The sequence below is a fragment of the Chlorocebus sabaeus genome, chromosome 13, assembly GCF_047675955.1.
Source record: "Chlorocebus sabaeus isolate Y175 chromosome 13, mChlSab1.0.hap1, whole genome shotgun sequence".
NCBI lineage: Eukaryota > Metazoa > Chordata > Mammalia > Primates > Cercopithecidae > Chlorocebus > Chlorocebus sabaeus.
The window spans coordinates 40,551,053-40,571,417 of NC_132916.1; the positions used below are offsets into that span (position 1 = coordinate 40,551,053).

Here is a 20,365-nt window from a genome sequence, read left to right on the forward strand (position 1 = left end):
CTGATGATTTGGGATACATTTTTTAAGATGCCATTTTTTACAACTATTATTGTAAAATTTGAGGAAAATGACATCTATAATTTTTATCATAGAGCCATTTATATTCTAATATCAAAAGAGATTTTTAAATTATATAGCTGATTTTTTATTGTTTTGTTTTCGTTTTCTTTGAGATGGAGTCTCATTCTGTTGCCCAGACTGGAGTGCAGTGGCGTGATCTCGACTTACCACAACCTCCGCTTCCTGGGTTCAAGTGATTCTCCTGCCTTAGCCTCCCCAGTAGCTGGGATTACAAGGTGTGTGCCACCACACCTGGCTAATTTTTCTACTTTTAGTAGAGGTGGGCTTTCACCATGTTGGGCAGGCTGGTGTCAAACTCCTGACCTCGTGATCTGCCTGCCTCGGCCTCCCAAAGTGCTGGGATTACAGGTTTGGGTCACTGCACCCGGCTGAATATAAGTTTTAACATCAAGAAATACCCATAACTTCTTAGTTTATATGGCTTAATGAACTTTTTTGAGATTTACAAAATAATTAGATTGTTTTTCAGAATTATTCCTGGATTCACAATTTGTAAGAATCTTTTAAAATATCTCAAGAGAGCTGGGTGTGATGGTGCACATCTACAGTCCCAGCTACTCAGAAGGCTGAGGTGGGAGGATCACTTGAGCCCAGGAGTTTGAGGTTGTAGTGAGCTATGATCCTGCCACTGTACTCCAGCCTGGGCAACAGAGCAAGACCCCATCTCTGGAAAAAAAAAAAGTGTGTGTGTGTGTGTGTATGTCTCATAAGCCTCTGGCTGCTCTCCAAACCCTTATTTAGTCTTATCCAGTAGAAACACATTAATCATCATATAAATCCTTGATTTTTACTGAAAAATAAAGCTTATATTTAGCAAATATACTATTACAATAGTACTTCTCAAAAAGTTCCTGCTTAATGCATTATGTCATCAAGTGATTAATGAAAAGGGACTGACAACAAATGTGAGTCATAGCTGAAGCTACAAAACAGAAAGAGCTACTCTATCATCCTCCTTCTGATGAAAATTATCTAGACTATGTATTGTATATATACATATTTTGTATATATTATATTAAAATATACACCATTTTAGACTGCAAAGACCCTCAGAGATATTCTACACCAGTGGTTCTCAGATGAGATTCACTTTCAAGAGCTGTAAAACTTGTTTAGACTATGCATCCTGCAACAGGTAAATTGGAATCTCTGTGATAGGGCCCCAGGTATCAAAGTTTTATAAATTCCCTAAGTGATTCCAATATACAGTCTAAGTGTTAAGAACTATTGGCTTAGGCCAGTGGTCTTCAAACTCAAATGTACATAAGAATCACCTGCAGTTTGTTAAAACATGGATTTCTGGCCCTCACCCCTAGAGAATCTAATTAAGTAGATCTGGGATTGGTCTGAAAATTTTCAAGATCTCCACTGCTATGGACTGAATTTTGTTCCCCAAAATTCATACGTAAGTCCCAACCCCCAATGTGACCATACTTGGAAATAGAGCTTTTAGGATTAAAGAAAGGTAAAATGAGGTCATAAGGATGATGCCTTATAAGAAGAGGGAGAAAGAGAGATCACTCTGTCTCCATGTGCAGGCCACGTGAGAACACAGGCTACTGTCTGCAAGCAAGAAAGAGAACTCTCATCAGAAACAGAATTGGCTAGCACCTTGATCTTGAACTTCCTAGCCTCCAGAACTGTGAGAAATAAATTTCTATACTTTTAGCCATCCAGTCTATGGTATTTTGTCATGGCATCCCAGGCTGACTAATGAATCAGTGATGCTAATAGCAGTGGTCCATGGACCATATTTTTGAGCACCTCTAGCCTAGGCCACATCCCCCAGAAATTTCATTTTAATTTGTCTGGAGGTAGTACAGAGCCTCATTTTTTCCCCAAAGTTTCCTGGGTGGTCCTAAAGTATAACCATACTTGAGAACAAACAAAGTAGGATGGTTTCTTCTATTTACAGCTAAGGACACTAAGACTCAAAAGAAGTTGTGATTTGTGTGTGCTTATGTGTGTGTGTATATATGATAGATACTTGCCACATGTTTAATGACTGATCAGAAAGTGAGATTTTAAAATATACATATATATACACACACATATATGTGTGTGCTTGTGTGTGTATACATACATGATACTTAGCTGATCTGCACACCACATTAATCTGCCCACCATGAACAGAAGCACTGCTATCTTGTATAATAACAGGAAATTCAGAAAATTGATTTATGCAATAAAAAGATGGAAATTTATTAGATTTTTTAAATACCTTAATTCCCAGGTATAATGAGAGGAAAAATAACTCAAGATGGGTGAAAGTTTATTAAAGATTTCACCTCAAGGACAGGCATTTAGTTAGTGATTTCACATATGTAGTGATGAGAACTTACATTGTTCATATATTCGGGAGAAATTACATCGTAAGTAAAACATAACACATTAAGCTTAGCGCTGCTAAATGAAAGGTGCCATCTCCTGCATATTCTGAGTAGGCACTTGATTTCCTCCAAAAATAAACCTTATTTCTTCTTAGGCACTGACATTTTGTTAATGGAGGAAGTGAATCTACATTTTTTCATAAATTGCCAGAGTTAATATGAAATATGTGCTTCCCAAAAGGAGAAATTAGTTGTACATTTTTGGCCAATGATTCAGCAAGGAGAAGTGAGAAAAAGAAAATCTGGCTAGTAATCAGGAGGCTCGACTTCTCCTTCCACTTGTAACTAATTAGCAGCAAAAACTGGTAACAGTTCCACATCTACGTTAACTTTAGTTTCTTAGTCATAAGTAGAAAGCTGAAACTGGATCCTTCCCTTACTCCTTATATGAAAATTAATTCAAGATGGATTAGAGACTTAAATATTAGACCTAAAACCATAAAAACCCTAGAAGAAAACCTACGTAATGCCATTCAGGACATAGGCATGGGCAAGGACTTCATGTCTAAAACACCAAAAGCAATGGCAACAAAAGCCAAAAATTGACAAACGGGATCTAATTAAACTAAAGAGCTTCTGCACAGCAAAAGAAACTACCATCAGAGTGAATAGGCAACCTACAGAATGAGAGAAAATTTTTGCAATCTACTCATCTGACAAAGGGCTAATATCCAGAACCTACAAATAACTCAATCAAATTTACAAGAAAAAAACAACCCCATCAAAAAGTGGGCAAAGGATATGAACAGACACTTCTCAAAAGAAGACATTCATACAGCCAACAGACACATGAAAAAATGCTCATCATCACTCGCCATCAGAGAAATGCAAATCAAAACCACAATGAGATACTATCTCACACCAGTTAGAATGGCAATCATTAAAAAATCAGGAAACAACAGTTGCTGGAGAGGATGTGGAGAAATAGGAACACTTTTACACTGTTGGTGGGATGGTAAACTCATTCAACCATTGTGGAAAACACTGGCGATTCCTCAAAGATCTAGAACTAGAAATACCATTTGGCCCAGCCATCTCATTACTGGGTATATACCTAAAGGATTATAAGACATGCTGCTATAAAGACACATGCACACGTATGTTTATTGCGGCACTATTCACAATAGCAAAGACTTGGAACCAACCCAAATGTCCATCAGTGACAGACTGGATTAAGAAAATGTGGCACATATATACCATGGAATACTATGCAGCCATAAAAAAGGATGAGTTCATGTCCTTTGTAGGACATGGATGCAGCTGGAAACCATCATTCTCAGCAAACTATCCCAAGAACAGAAAACCAAATACCGCATGTTCTCACTCATAGGTGGGAACTGAACAATGAGATCACTCGGACACAGGAAGGGGAATATCATACACCAGGGCCTATTGTGGGGAGGGGGGAGTGGGGAGGGATAGCGTTAGGAGATATACCTAATGTAAATGATGAGTTAATGGGTGCAGCACACCAACATGGCACATGTATACATATATAACAAAACTGCACATGTACCCTAGAACTTAAAGTATAAGAAAATAAAAAAGAATAGATATTTTAAAAAATACACCTTAGTTTCTTCATAAAATGATATGGTTAGAATATAATTATTCCAAGTTTCCTTCTACTTTTCTCACTTAGATGACAAATACTTCTAAGGAATGCTGTGTTTTTTGTTTATTTGTTTAATTGTTGTTGGGTTTTAAAATTTTGTTATGTTAGCATTTTTAAAAAATGGAAGTGTTTTCCATTTAGCCAAGATGAGTAAAAATGGCAAACTCAAAATGGCACTATTAAAAAATCAAAAAATGAAAGAAAACAGCGAAAAAGAACCACTGTGTATGGAGTTTGGTGAGAAAGGATATAGAAACATGTCACTGGACTACATACTTTAGTTTAACATAAGCAAACTGTTGACCATTTCCCATCTAAAAGATACTATAAATGCAAAATAGCCCAGATTTTCTTTGCCTGACACAGGTTATCTCATCAGCAGAAGAAAAAGCCTGAGCAGAAGAAGTCTGAATGGCCTGGCTGTTAAAATGTTTTCTTGGAATTCATTATGTGTAACACTCAGGCAGCAGAAACTTGAAGTGAAACATTAACTGCAATATGAAGTCAACTTCAACAGTTCAGCCAGTATTGACATCAAATATTTTTCCCAAACTGCATATCCAACAAAAGTATTTAGAAAGAAATACATTAGTGAGCTTGGGTTAATAAAAACGAATCTTCACAATATTTTATATAATAATAAACCAGAACAAATGTGACAAATATATTCTCTAAGTCTACTTCATTTGGTTCAAGTACCTGCTTAGTAACATGCTTTTTTTTTCTTTTTTTTTTTTTCTTTTTTTGACACCGAGTTTCACTCTTGTTGCCCGGGCTGGAGTGCAGTGGTGTGATCTTGGTCACTGCAACCTCTGCCTCTTGGGTTCAAGCGATTCTCGTGTCTTAGCCTCCTGAGTAGCTGAGATTACAGGTGTGCGCCACCACGCCCGGCTAATTTTTTTGTGTGTGTTTTTAGTAGAGATGGAGTTTTGCCATGTTGCCCAGGCTGATCTCGAACTCTTGGGGTCAAGCACTTTGCCTGCCTCGGTCTCCCAAAGTGCTAGGATTACAGGTATAAGCCACCTCACCCAGCCTATTTAATAACACTCTAATAGTGAGTGGTTCCCAAACTTTTGGTACATTGGAATCACAGAGTTTCAAACACCTCAAACTTCCTAATTTGATTGGTACAGACTATAACTGGGGAATCAGAAGTTCTTAAATCTCTCCAAATGGTTCTAATGTGCAGCAAAGTTTGGGAAGCACCACTATGTAGCACTGGTTCTGACTCTGGCTACACATTAGAACTATCTGGTACCTTTAAAAGCATATAGGACATCTGGACTTCATCCTGGAAGGAATTAAATCAGAATTTCTAAGAGTGCGACTAGGCGTTGGTGTGTTTTTGGTTCTCCCAAGTGATGCTAATATGCACCCAGGGGTTAGAATTACTATTATAGAATATTGCCAGGACAAATCCTTATCTCCTCCTGAAGAGCACAGAAGGCTTGATTTCCAAACCATTGCAAAAACTGGCATGACCTCAACTACTTTTAGCAGGGTTGTGAGAGGCAGGGTATCACTCACCTTAATTGGTTCAGATCCTGCCTGAAAAATGCCCAGGCATGTTACAGTCCACCCAAGACTGATTGCAAAGGGTGTATCTCTCATTGATAGCCCCTAGAACCATTCTAAGTTATGACAATAAACACCTGTTTATTGAGTTCTCATTCCTTGGCAGGTATTTTATATACAATGTTTGGTTTGCTCCTTCCAGAAACTGCATGAGAAAAGTATGCATATCAAAATGCTACTGATGAGAAAGTGGAACTTAATGATGTTAAATGACTCGCCTGCCTGAGGTCACACAGTTAGTTGCAGACAGTCTAGATTTCAGCCTAGTTTTGTTCAACTTCAAAGTCCATGCTCTTATTTGATGGACACATTAAATTATCCACCACTGTATCTAGCCTGGGACACAGCCACAATCTGAAAATTGAATTCTAATTCTAATTTAATAAACATGCCCTCTGCCAGGAATTATGAGGAATGGCTGCAGAAATGAAGAAGAGAGTCTCTACCGTGAAGGAGCTTATAATATTAAATGTTACACTCCTTTTGGTCTATTCAGTAAGTCTGAGGAAAAGAATAAATATCTAATGTCATTCATTCATATAGCATATATCAATAATTTTTGTAATTTCAGAGAACAATATTATAATTTGGAAGGTGTTTGGGACACCTTGGGTAGTTTATAAGAGGTGATATAAAATCATCCATTTCAAGTCAATTGTCAATGAATGAAGAATAGCTTTCAACTGAGGCCAGGATACTCAAACTGTAAATGAGGCTTTAGACATACAAAGTTAGTCTAGGCCAAGTGGTTTAGTGGAAAGATTCTAGATTTTATATCAGAAAACATAATCATACGTGATCTGAACCATTTATGGCTTGGGAGATTCACTTTAAATTTCAGAGCCTCTGTTTCCTCATCAGTCAGTGCCTGTGAGGATAAAAGGAGACACATATGGACGTGCCTGGTACACTTCATGACCTATTAGATGATTGTGAGGCCAGGAAGTATGTACCTGCAGAAATCTCAAATTGTTACTTGCAGTAGAGGTAGTTCTCAATTCTGATTAAGAATGTAGGTAAATGTTTCATTTTGCTTTAAAGATGAAAACTAAGCCCAGGAAGCTAGAGTCATGTGGAGATGAAGCAGTCGCAGCAGAGCATTCTTGGTAATGGAGAAGAGCATGTCAGCGCGAGAAAGGCAGGGAGGGAGGCCTGAGCAAGGAAGGTTGGAGAAGCCTCTAGAGGATGCCTGGCCAGGGCTGAATGCTCAGAAATGGAAGGGAAAGCTCAGGAGATTATCACTGAATCAGTAAGTACAAGTAGAGGGCAGTATGGCTTGAGCAAACCAAAATGATCTTCTGTGATCTGAAGATGAGAGAATCTATAGGTGCAGGTTAAGGCAGTTTTACAAATGGAATAATTTTGACCTGAGGAAGGAAAAGGAAAAGCATTTCAAGAATGGAAGCAGATGTATAGTCAAGGACCAGACTGGTTAGTAAAACATAAAAGGCAGATTAAAATTTAGTTTAATGAATTAAACTCAACAGGAGAACAGCAGCTGCATACCTGTAACAGCCCTGTAATATTGTTATTCTGTTATTTTAGGCTAAAGCCAGGAATAAACTAAGGACGACAACAACAAAAAATACATTTTGTTTTGTTCAGACAAGAACATGGAAGGGATGCCTGCACTTGAGATAAAATGGATGACTAAACAAAACTAATTCCCTTTTTTTGTCTTCTCTATTATGTAAAAATAAACCATTAAATGTAAGGGATAAAATAAACTTTCAAAGAGTTAACTGAAAAGATAGGTGAAGAAGCTTGTAGGAAAATATGTCCTAGCTGTCTAAAGCTTAACTTCTTCTTGCTTAGTAAATTTCCATCTCAGCAAGGAGAGTTAACCAACAAGGACTCTCAGCTAGAATCAGCATAGAGGGAGATGAACACTAAAAAACTGGAGGTGGACAAATGGAGTTCCAGTTTTTGCCTTAGTCTGAAACCAAGGCAAGAAACTTTTCACAGATACGGAACAAAATGAATAAACCTATTATTAGAATGACATCTGGGTACTTAGAAAAGGAAGACACAATTTTGTAGACATGAACCAGAATTCAGTAAGTAGTCATTTCCTTTGTTTTTTGACAATATTACTGTAGAGCAAAGACATCCAATAGACAAAGCTCATCTGCTGTCTGTTTGGGGCTGCATCTAGGAGTAAGGGGTCACTTTTTCCTAATCCTTCAGCTAAGGTGAGAGTGGGGGTACCTTTTTCTAAATCCTGCAAAAGTGCCATATACCCATGTACACAGGGTGCTACCCTGGGACAACAGACAAAAACAGGACAAGGTAATATTTGGGTCCTCAACTGATAAGAATGTTCATCAGTAGCATTCAAATCCAGTGTCAGTTGGCAGAGAAGGGTACCTGAGAATCAGAACTTAAATGATGGCATGGCACAGACCGGATTTACAGAGGTCATGAAATTGAGAGGTAGAATTACTCAGTTATATCAATGATACCCAACATGTCAACAAGCTCAACAAGCTAAGAGGCCTAATTTAACACAATAAAAATCAGTAAAATCACAGGTTAAGTGCTGAACACTGCATTAAGTGCAGTTGTCTAGTTCAGTGAGTCTCCAACTAAACTTTTAACACTTTAGTCAGCTGGGTAATATTGCTGCCATAGAAGCTCCAAGGATATACTTAGGGAAATACAGTAATTACAACAAAGCCATTAAACATCTTTCTACTTTGTCACTTGGGTGAAACCTTGAATTCAATTCTTGGCATCAAGGTTTGAGAGAGATGTTGGCAAAGTAAATCTCCTCCTGAGAGCTTTCTTAATGGATGAAGAAAAGCTGATGGAGTTAATATGCACCCAGGTAAAGTGAAGTATTCTCCCGTGGAATCAAGGCTAGGTGTATCCTGTAGATTCCAGAAAGCAGAATAGCAGATCTGTTGAGACTTACTGTAATGGAGGGGGTGGGGCGGGGGAGGGGTGTGCTTTGCACAAAGTGAGTGTCATCCAGAGGCCAATTCACAGGTCACTCAAAAGCAAAATTGTGGGGGTGTGAGGGTAAAGGGGAGCAAATGACAGTGAGTACTGCCTCCTTTGAAGAATTCTCAATCCTGGTTGTACACTGTGATCATCTGGGAAGAGATTTTAAAATGCGGATGCTGATGCTTAGACCCTAACCTCAGAGATTCTGATTTGTTGTTCTTGGGTGGGGGTTCCCATTAGAAAGAATTTATTATAGCTCCCCTGCTGATTCTAAAGTTCCAGGTTGGAGAATCACTGAACTAGACTACTACTTGCTGAGAGGTTAAGTAAATTAAACCAGATGTTTTTTCTAAAGTCTCTTTCAAATTTGAGAAGATAAATAGAAATTAACACGGATTACATAGTACAGTTAGACACTTTCACAATTTATTCTAATAATTGCATTAGTATATGTAAATTTTTTAGCACAGTGACCGTCTGATATGGTGTAGTAAACTCTCAATAAACATTAGCTATTTTTATTGTATCCTCTCCATAACTGTTCAAACGAGGTATTATATCATTACACTATAGATGAGGAAACTGAGGCTCTGATGTTAGTTTTCCAAGGCCCACAGTAGTAAAAACAAAGTTTGGATTTGAACCAAAAATTAATTCCAGTTTCCAGAGTCCTCTTCTCTCCTCCACAGGCCTTCCCTAAAGCATCAAGTTTATGCAAATTAGTGATTTACGTGAGCGAACATTTAAAAAATTTAATAGTGCCACTTCCTCTTGGCCTGTTTGTAAGGAGTTCCTCTTAAATGCAATTTCTGAAAAAGAGAAGCATAAACTGAGACATCCACATTTTTTCCGTATTTGGCCAAATAGAAGTGAGAACCTCTGAGGTCAGGGGAATTGGATGGAGGTACCCTTCAGAATTCATGGAGGAAAGCACTGCTCCCAGTAAAATATCTCCCATTCTAATGAATGGGTAAGTAGCCTACAAATCTTTCACTTCGGTACAATCTAGGTCTGGCAGGTTACATGAACACACTGGGTGGAGGTGGAGGGTGGGGGAAGTATTCCTGAGGTAATGGCCCTGATCATACCTGTCATCTCCTTGGGGCCTGGTTGGACCTGGCTGAGTGTGTTTGAGCCCAGTGGCTGATTTTTGGAAAACAGGAGGACTCTTCTCCAAGAGGCTGTGACTACCAAGGTTGCAAATGCTCCACCTGAACTTGGGTGCATGAGCGATCTCTCTTTCTCTCTCTCACACATACACCTCACTGCGTAAGATAAATTTCCGTTTGTGAGCTGCCTACATTAAATGCTTTGCTCCTGACCTATGATTAAAATCTGTTCCGTTTGCAGGGTTCGGTGCGCTTGGATTTAGTGTATTTTGTTGGTAAAGTAAAAAAGAGAACTGCTTCTCTACAGGCGATCCCCCTCCAAACCCCGCTCCCCCCCGCCCCCCCAACTAACTTCTCTTTGAGAAGAGAGTAAACCCAAATTCGAGAGAAAAGAGGCAGTAACTAACTATTCGGGAGGAGCAGACTGCAGTGGGCACCAGCCCGGGTAGTAAGATTCTTAACATCTTCCTCGCTTTCCTCTCCCAGAGTTGTGTGTAAGCATCAGCTCCTCCCCCTGGGCCTCCAAAAGTTACCTTTCCTTTGGGTGTGATTCTCGAACCTGAAGCGTTTGAGTCCTAAGAAACTAGAACAAGTTAGAGCCAAAGAGGCCTGGCGGGCAGGGGTACGGGTGGAGTCCGGGCCGGGTGGCGTGGAAGGCCGAGCACAGCTGCGAGCCGCGAGTCCCAGGAGAGGAGGAGCGGGAGAAAGCGGGGCGGGCCTGCGGTCGGGGTTCGGCCGGGGGAGGGGGTCCCCGTTTCCCCCTCCTCATCCTCGCCTCCTCGGGCTCTGGTGACGTTGCGGTTTCCTCCCCCCTCCAGCGGAGCCTCAGCGCCCGCCGCGTCCCTTCCTCCGCCCCTTTCGCCCACACCTACCCGCCCGCGCCGGCCCGGCTCTCAGTAGCGCCGCCCGAGGCTACAGCAGCGCATCCCGGGGCGCGGCGCCCACCAGCACCCATGGCGCGGCGGTGGCGCAGAGGGCTCGGTTCGGAAAGGGCCGGGAGCCCGGGCGCCCTGGTGTGAGGAGGGCCGGGAGCTGGCTCTGGAGGTTGCGGAGGCGACGCCGGAAAGAACGAAGCCTCGGCGGGGAGCGGTAAGCGGAGGGGCGCGCAAGGGGCGAGCTGGGGCGCGCGGCGCAACTTTCTTCTGGAGTTTCGGGCGGGTAGCCTGCGGGGCTGGCCCGGCACGGGCAGGAGACGGAGAGCCACGTCCCCGGCTGAGAGCGGAGCGCCGCGGGCTGCGCGCCCGGGCCCGGCTCGGCTGGGCTCCGAGAGAGCGCCTGACGCGTGAAGACTGAGCCACGGACTTCCCCAGCGGCTGAGCAGCCTCGAGGGGCAGCTTTTCGCCCCTCCCCACCCCTTGAACGCCCAGCACTGAGCCGGGAACACGATGAGAACCTGGAGATCGCATTCCGTGCGTCGGATCAGGCCGGCCCGGCCGCGATTTCCTCGATGGTCCACGGGGCCTCAACTTCACTCTGCGGAGTTGGGTGGCACACCCTCGCGTCCTCCTTTCCCTCCGTACCCCAGCCATTTGGAGGTGGGGGAAGGTGGCCGTGGCATGTGTGCCGATCCTGGCGCTGGCAGCCCTACTTTGCGGCTGCGGAAGCCGAGGAAGAGCTTCCCAAGCCTCTCCCAGACGCTGGATTCCAGCGCTCCTTGGCTCCGCCGACACTCGGAGAAATTGTTAGTAAACCTCATCCCCGAGGCAGTCCCGGGGAGAGGAGGGGGCGGGGGCTTGACTCACGGACTGGGAAGCTCTGAAAGTGATACCACATGGGCTCAAGATCTGTCGGGGCTGGAATCTGAGCTAAGTTTGTGACCTGAGAACTTCTTCGTTTTCATCGCTCCTTTAAGGCAGCAGCCTCCTCTTAAGCTGGCTGGCATTCAGATGGAAATCGAAGCCTTTGGTTAAAATCAGGATGGTGAACCTCACTTACCTGAAATTCTTTAGGTCAGGCAATGACGCGTTTAGTTCTAGGAATCTTCGTGTAATAAAGTTTTTTTTTTTTTTAAAGTTTTCGTTGGTCATGGTTTAGAAAGTCATGGTTTAGCATTGTTAAATGTGTGAAAGATCTTCTCACTTATACATATTTTCAGTATTTTTCACATTATGGAATTTAAACTTTCAGTAATTCTCTCAAGTTTTTAAAAAAATTCTCAATGATAATCTCTGTGTGAAAGTGATATACAATATTGTATAGTGTATTCTAACTATATTGCTAAATGGGATCACAAAAAACCTAATGTGCATGGAAGAAAATATAGGATTATCTGAGTATTTGTTTCATGCAAATACTTAGATTTCCGTATTGTGATCTCTTCCTTTGACGGTCAGGATACAGATACAAGTTCTTTTTTGAAGTATGTTGGTAAGGACTGTTCAGGTAAAAATGGAGAAGATAACAGATTGAATTTGATGTCTCCATCACCTAGTGACCCCTCTGGGTTCAGCAAAATGTGCAAGATAGTGCTTACATACAGAGGTATATGAGATCAGCCTTAGCTCTCTTGGAGCTACTAATACAGAACCTGAGAAACATCAATAAGCAGCACTTCCCGAGTTTGAACTTGGGAAGAGTTATTTTTCATTGACATGTATATGATGTCAGTATCAGTTTTTATGAAGTTTTTGTTAAATAAAAACACTGGCCTACAAAGTTTTAATTTTGACAAATTAAAAAATACTGAAAGTACAGTCACCAAGTAAAGGGGAATTCAAAAAAAAAAAAAAAAAAAGGCCGGGCGCGGTGGCTCACGCCTGTAATCCCAGCACTTTGGGAGGCCTAGGGCGGATCACGAGGTCAGGAGTTAGAGACCAGCCTGGCCCATATGGGGAAACCTGTCTCTACTAAAAATACAAAAAAAAAAAAAAAAAAAAACTTAGCTGGGCATCGTGGCACGCGCCTGTAGTACCAGTTACTTGGGAGGCTGAGGCAGAAGAATCTTTTGAACCCGGTAGGCAGAGGTTGCAGTGAGCCGAGATCGTGCCACTTCTCTCCAGCCTGAGCGACAGAACAAGACTCCGTCTCAAAAAAAGAATGAATGAATGAAAACAAAAGAAAAGAAACTTTGACCAAGAGATACTTTGATAACAGTATAGGCAGTTGCCATGATGGGTTTATTAGGTTCCATTCTCGATCCTGCTAGATAGAGGCTGCCCCTCCTTCTGATCTTGGGGACCTATTGAAAAAGCACTGGGTAAGACATCAGCTAGGTTTGCTATATGAGATCAGGACCATCTTAGTGACTAATGTTTGTGTGTACATCTGTAAATTAGTACAGAAACAAGCTAATACAGTTCCTTTCAATGAGATTTTATGGGCTCTCCAGTTCAGTATCTGGCAGAATTGCCCTGAGAGGACCCAGTGGTCATCCATGAAATGAAGCTCTTAACTTCACAGATGCTTCCCAGTGCCTCGTTGTAAAGAGTCTCTTTTTAATTTCTGAAAAAGTGCTTTAAGATCATTGATGAAAGTACATTTTGCAATTAATAAAATATTTATACATTTCTTAATGTTATTTGTGATAGAATATTTTGGTATTTATTTATACTTGCCTTGGATCACACTGTGTTGCATGAAAGAAATTGCATAATTTTCACTCAATAGTATGATTTCAATAAATAATTGTAGAGAAAACAAGAAAAAATATTTTAATTTGGGTCTTAGTATATTGGTAATCTTTGTTTTCAAAAAGGAACTCCCAAAAGACTAGCATTTTGTGGTTGTAGCGTATATTAAATATTATATAACCTGAAACTTTTAAAGGATTTTTACGTTTACCGATTGTGTTGCTTCTGCCATGTGTAGGCAAGCTCCAGCCTGTTGAGGGTGTGGATTCCAGGTCCTCTTTCAGAAGAAATTCCCAAAAGGCTAGCATTTTGTGGTTGTAGCATATATTAAATATTACGCAACCATTAGCATACTGGAATCCTAAATATAGTAAATATTATTCTTTTTCACCACCCACTGCCCCTTCCCCAAATAAAAAAAGAGAAATACTGTTATTGACTTGGGATGTGTTTGTGGCAGGCCTTTGAGGAGAGCCAGAATCTATGGTAGAGGGAACTTCATTATAGTGGATATTATTGTTCTGTTTTCTGAGTGGGGCTGTATCTTTACTATTCTGAAGGAGTGGGTAGGGTACCTGAAGAGATTCAGTGACGTAACCCTACTAAAAGAATGTGTCTAAGAAAAGGATAGGACAGTTCTTAAATGCTTACTCCATTTTCCATTGTTTATAACAGAATACTTGAATCTGGATAGCTTATAAAGAAAAGGAATTTATTTCTTACAGTTATGGACCCTAAGTCCAAGGTTGAGGGGCTGCATCTGGGGAGGACTTTCTTGCTGGTGGGGACTCTATAGAGTTCCGAGGTGATGCAGGGCATCACATGGTGAGAAGGTTGTTCATGCTATTTCAGGTTTCTCTTCCTATGAAACTATCAGTCTCATTCCTGTGATTACCTATGAATCCATTAACCTATTAATCCATGAATGGATTAATCATTCATGAGGGCAGAGGCTCATGACCCAATCGCCTCTAGGTCCTACCTTTCAATACTGCCACATCCACATTGGAGGTGAAGTTTCAACATGAGTTTTAGAGGTGGTAATTATCCAAACCACAGCAAATATGTTAAGGTTTTCTCATGGGATTATGTTATCTTCCCCTATAGTGATTGCTAGAATAAAACTCTCTGGGAGCACCAAATTACCAGCAAATGTTTGGGTGACACAGTAAAATTCTTTATACCTCAAGTTGGTGCCCACATGGCAATGAGGCAAGTTATATATAAGCCCAGAGTACTGAAAAGAAAAATTATTTTCCTATGAAATTCATATGGTAAATTAGAATGGGAAGTAGAGATTAAAATCCCAAACTCTTGAGATGTACTGATTGATGCTACCATTTGATGATAACAATAATTAAGGATGTATGTTTCACAAAGTCTTCTCAACTCTAATGCCCCATTCTAATAGGAAATGTGCTTTTAAAAATTAAACTGTTCATTAAGTGGATAGTATTTTTAATTGAAATAATTTCTCTTCAAAGAGAAATCTTTCTTCCTATCTACTCCGGAGTCTGAGATGGGAGGATCACTTGAGCCCAGGAGTTTGAGGCTGCAGTGAGCTATGGTCACACTACTGCACTCCAGCCTGGGCGACGAGCAAGATTCTGCCTCAAGGTCTTTTTTATGTGTATGGTAAATAAATGTATCCCAAATTCTTATCATCTCATTTTAGTGTTTCACAACTTCTAGTTATGCATAGAAGAGTGGCTTGATTAGTTGGTGGTGAAGTCTTGCAGAAAAGAATCAAATTAGAAAGAGAAATAGAAGGTATTGTGCATAGGATAGAGTGACCATTACTATTAATAAACTCTTGCTTATAAATTCATATGCATTTAGATAATTGCGGTAAAGGAAAATCCCTCAACATACAGCTACATAAATACTTGCATTTTGAAATTGCCTAGTACTTTTAACTTTTTTCCAAAGAATTCAAATATTTTAACATTTTAGCCTAGTAGAAATGGACAGTGATATAGAGCTACTGTCTTACCCTCATTTTAGGGGTGTGGAAATGGAGATACTAAAGGTAAAAGACTTGTCATTCATTTTCAGATCATTAGTGGTATACCTTAAATAGAAGATTAACTTAAATTACACATTTAATTCTACTTTTATCCTTTGTGACTTCAAATTCATATTATTAAAGACTCTAACATTTTATTTTCCTATTGTCTACTTTATTATCCCTTTTACTACTCACTACTCCCCATGAACCATCAGCTCCCTAAAATGCTTATGTGCTTCCTAGACTAATGTAACTGGCTATTTACAGAGCCCCTTTCCGCAGCCCCCTTCTCTTCCACTTCTCTCTGTCTCTTCTCATGCCTTCTAAGGATTCCACTGTGGGGCCACTTCTAATTCCTGCAGAGCCCTGGGCTGATTGCTCAGTTCTCATTAGCTGGCTTCAGGATTTTTACGTTTACCGATTGTGTTGCTTTCTTCTGCCATGTGTAGGCAAGCTCCAGCCTGTTGAGGTTGTGGATTCCAGATCCTCTTTCAGATGCCCAGAAGAGTGTAAACCTGCTGGAGGAAAAGTGTTCAGAGAGCCTGTTAGAGATTACAAAGAAGAAGGGAATGATTTTAATTTGGAAAGAAAAGAAAAGATTATTGAGGTGATCTGTTTATTTCTTGAATGGAGTAGTTCAGTCTTTAATTCAGAATAACATATGAATTTTAATATGTATTGATTACTACTGGATTTCCTTCTGTTTGCTTCAACTCCCTTGGAATATTTTGTAAAGATGATTTTGGTAGTGTTGTCATCAAATGTTAGTAAACAAGTCCTGAAGGAACAGAATTTGCCTTTCAGTAATATGTAGAAGCTATGAACAATACTGACAAATAAGCATAATTTGCTTTGGCATTTTATATTTGGGAATAGTTATACCTATTAGGTAAGTGTAGTTTTGTTAGAGAAAATATAACAAAAGACATATAGGCAGTTGGTTTTCAATTACATATATGTAACATATCCATTGTAGATTATTTATGCTCATCTGCTTTGTCCAAGACAGAGTCAGAAAGAGTTTGCAACTGAATATATGTGTCTGCATGCCAACCCCCACCTTTTGAGTTTTATTTCTAGACTTAATAGTTTCTCTTGTCTCTTGTTAGTGTGAACGATAGCGGAATAATCATATCGAAATCCCCAGTGTGTGTTTAAATTAGCATTCGTGCTCTTTTAGTAGAAATTGAAAAGGTGTACAGTCAGTTTAAGAAGCTGTCCTTTAAATCTTTCCATTTGAAATATTAATAGAGTTGTAAAGTTGTGTTTGTTGCTTAAATCAGGGCTTTTGCATTTTTTCTCATATGTAACAATAACAAACTTAGCTACTAAATAATAGGCATTTAATGCATGCAAATATTATACGGCAACAAAGTTGAATCAGCATTTCCTAACTCTTAAAAAGGAATTTGTAAAGGAAATAGGCTCACCAAGCTTGTGGGTCTGTAATGTTTTTATTGATGAAGTACGAAGGCAGTATATCAGCGTTATTGTTGCTGTCAAATGGCTGTTGCAAGAAAAATGATGTTTGTTAGCAATTCCTGAAGCAGGTAGCAACATTAGTGTTGTGTAAGTTTTTTTTGGTAAAATGTGGTAATCTGCAGATGAAGTCATGAGTCCATATACGTTGCTCATTTAAAGAAATAACTGACTAGAAATGGACACTTGTTTACAGATTAGTCCTTTAGACTGGGGTACTGAAAGGGATTTCTAGGATTTTTCAGTTTTAGAAATGAGAAATGACAGTTTCTGTCACTGAGAAAATTGCCTCAGTGACAAATGCTCAAAAATTTCGTGATAGAAATCAGTAAGTCATTTAAAAATACATTATGCCAAGGTACACTCAATATCTGATATGGTGTAGAGCAGTAGTGAAGACCAAGGTACCCAGCTGCAATACAACCTTGTTTACCTTCTAGACAGTCTGACTAAACTTTTATTCTTGAAACTGTGCTATTTTTGTCATTTTAATACATTTGAGGACAGACTATATCCAATGGATTTCTAGAATTTCACAAATTCTGGGGAAAAATCTTCTCTTGGGGCCTTTGCAGTTTGATGATATCATTCCAGGTGGTATGAATGGGAGCAAGCTCACCAACCCCATGGATAATCAGGCTTGGGCCAGCTGGATTTTGGAATCACCTGCAGTGGTTACATTTCTCCCAAGGAGGGTAGGGACCTGTCAGGAAGGAAAAAAGTAGCCTGAAAGGGAACGTTGAACAGCTGTTTTCCATCTTCCCTGAAGAAAAGAAGGGGGAAATTAACTTAAGGCAAGCATCAAGAAGGATTTATGGTAAATACAGAGAAGTTTTTCTGAATGCTTTTATCCTTTAGGATGGATTTCTGAAAAAGACCTTTGAATTCTTCTCTGTTTAGAAAGGTTTAAATGGGGTTGTCTTGAAGGGATGTTAAATTTATCTTCTGGGGTTCTGATTTATGACTTCTACTCATTTGAAGTTGAAAATCTTCGCAATTAGAAATGATTTAAATATGTGAATATAGAAGAAAACATTTTAATGTTTTACATAAAAGATGCCTTTACATTTTCTACTTGGTATTTTTATAGGAACAAAGTATTTATTGACTGGTTAAATATTGATCATATGTAAGATCAATCTTTCATTCAGGTAAACATTGCAAAACTCCTCCATTCCCTGCTTAATCTGTTTTCTCCCAAACAGGTCATTTTTCCTCCATATTTCTCTTTTTTATTTTTAAAAATTTTAAAGAAACAATTAACAATAAACATTATCTACATTCCAGGTATACAACCTGATTATTTGATATTCATATGCATAATGTAATGATTGTCACAATCAAATTAATTAACACATCCATCACCACCTTACTGTACCTTAAGTCCCCATCCACATTTCTTTTTTATTCTAGATAACCTTGTTTTTTTTAAGTCTTGTCTTTTACCTTTCTCTACAGCATTTTCTGTGGTTGAAACCAGACTGGTAGTGAGAGGGAAAGGATCTCAGTGGTTGCATGAATGTAGGGGGCATTCATCAGTCATGTGATTAAAATATGGATGTTGCCCATGTCAGAAAGAACCTGGAAACTTCTGTCATACCATGCTTCTTATTGCAGTGTTTATGGTTAAAAACATTAATGGTGTTTTTATAAATAGAATGCTAACTTTATTTTATTTTGTTAGGACGATGCAATCTCCAGCAGAATTGATCCCATGGTTTTAGGCCTGTGGTTCTGTTTTTTTCTCAATATTAAAATTAGGCTTATTGAAATTAAGATAGAAGTATCTTAAAAGCAAATTCATGTTGATACAGCATAAGGTGTTGGAAAATGCACTCTAAGCTGATAACGGGTCAGTGGCTTGAAGAATGCCAAGAAGTGGAGCTCAGCAAAGTTAATGTCTTAGGCATTTGGAGTTATGTTTCAGGTTGGTCTTATAGACTGTAGTTTTAAAGTAATTTCTTTATTTTTTACTTTTTATTTTATTTTTTTTTTTTTGAGGCGGAGTCTCACTCTGTCGCCCAGGCTGGAGTGCAGTGGCCGGATCTCGGCACACTGCAAGCTCCGCCTCCCGGGTTTACGCCATTCTCCTGCCTCAGGCTCCCAAGTAGCTGGGACTACAGGCGCCCGCCACCTCGCCCGGCTAGTTTTTTGTATTTTTTTAGTACAGACGGGGTTTCACCGTGTTAGCCAGGATGGTCTCGATCTCCTGACCTCGTGATCCGCCCATCTCGGCCTCCCAAAGTGCTGGGATTACAGGCTTGAGCCACCGCGCCCGGCCCCAAAGTAATTTCAAAATACTTTTCAAAATTACCTTTCTCAAAAGAAACTGATTCTTGGGAGCACTGAAAACCTCCGAAGTTACCTTAGGTAAGAATGTCTTTTGCTGGCCCATTCAGTTTCCAGATTACTTCTTGTTCTCTTCCTCCTCTATCTTTACCTTAATTCTTTCGTAAGTTAGAGCTTTTGGTTTTAATGAGAACCCCGGAGAAATAGGGAGCAAAATAGGAATTGATCTATTGCTTTTGTGTAAGTTCCGTTTATTCCTTCTTAAACTATTGCGAGAAAATTTAAGATCCACCTTTTTTTCTAAGGAAACAAGGATTGTTCAGGGTGGATTCATCCCATTATCTATGTGCTTTGTTACAGTCCCAAGATACTCGCCATTAAAATTTTTAGACTTCATGTGGCTTGCATAGAATTATTCTGTATAAAATTTAAATTCAGAAATGTCATTTGAGTGTCTGCTATGGTAACTTTAAAAGGTGAATTTCACCTCAACTTGTTACATTTCATCTTGCAAATTTCAGATTGTTGGACCACTTCCAATATATCTTTCTTAAGAAAGGTTATGTATGGCAGTATTTAGACTACGAGTTGCCATAAAATGATAAACCCTGCACATAAGGAAGTGGAGTTAGTGGTGTTAGGGTGGTTATATTACAGATCCTGCTTTGTGTGCTTACACCTTTTTTTCTTGTTGGTGAAGCCACTGATGTTTGGTTCAGTGATTGAAAGTTTTAGAAAAGATAAATCTGTGTTACTTGAGAATGAATGCTTTGATATATAACTTTTCCCAATGTACTTTTGAACTTGGAGAGTCAGATGAAAGGACATTTTACTTTAGTGATAGAAATACCAAAAGGATTTAGTCATTGAGTAATTCTTTGCCAGGTACTTCTGTGTTTGAGGGGATGACTAGATGGAGGGAAAAGGGGAAGGCATGCAAAATAAATATAACACAGTTTCCAGCCTTGAGGAGCTATAGAATCTGGTTGGAGAAGAATAACTGAATATGAGACTTTGTGAGAACAATTAGGTGCCGAATGGACATAAATGCAGTAGGATTGCAGGAAGGAAGAGGTTCCAAGGGCGAAAGAGGGGGAATGAATTGGGTCTCCGAGGATTTTATACAAAAAAAAAAAAAGGAGAAAGCGCTACAAGCAGATCAGCCAGCAGAGCAAAGGCACAAGAAGAGGAGCAAGCAGATATGGAGCAGCTGCCAGGTCAAGGAGAACTTCAGGGAAAAGTCATGGGAATTCACTTACCTCCGTCGATGACATTCTCTTTTTCTCCTTCCTTTCTTTGTATAT

The 20,365-nt window shown here is 39.8% G+C and overlaps 1 protein-coding gene and 1 pseudogene across 4 annotated transcripts in view; one reads left to right on the forward strand and one right to left on the reverse strand.

The window, feature by feature from the left end:
• LOC140713157 (uncharacterized) overlaps positions 1–13,700 on the reverse strand; it is a 40,207-nt pseudogene extending 26,507 nt beyond the window's left edge.
• DSE (dermatan sulfate epimerase) overlaps positions 10,696–20,365 on the forward strand; it is a 66,924-nt gene continuing 57,254 nt past the window's right edge. For 3 of the 4 annotated variants that reach the window (XM_008007257.3, XM_073022431.1, XM_038000989.2), the window contains exon 1: positions 10,696–10,805. The gene's annotated coding sequence lies outside the window, so the exon portion shown is untranslated. The remainder of the gene's footprint in view (positions 10,806–20,365) is intronic. The other variant, XM_008007258.3, reaches the window with a different exon arrangement.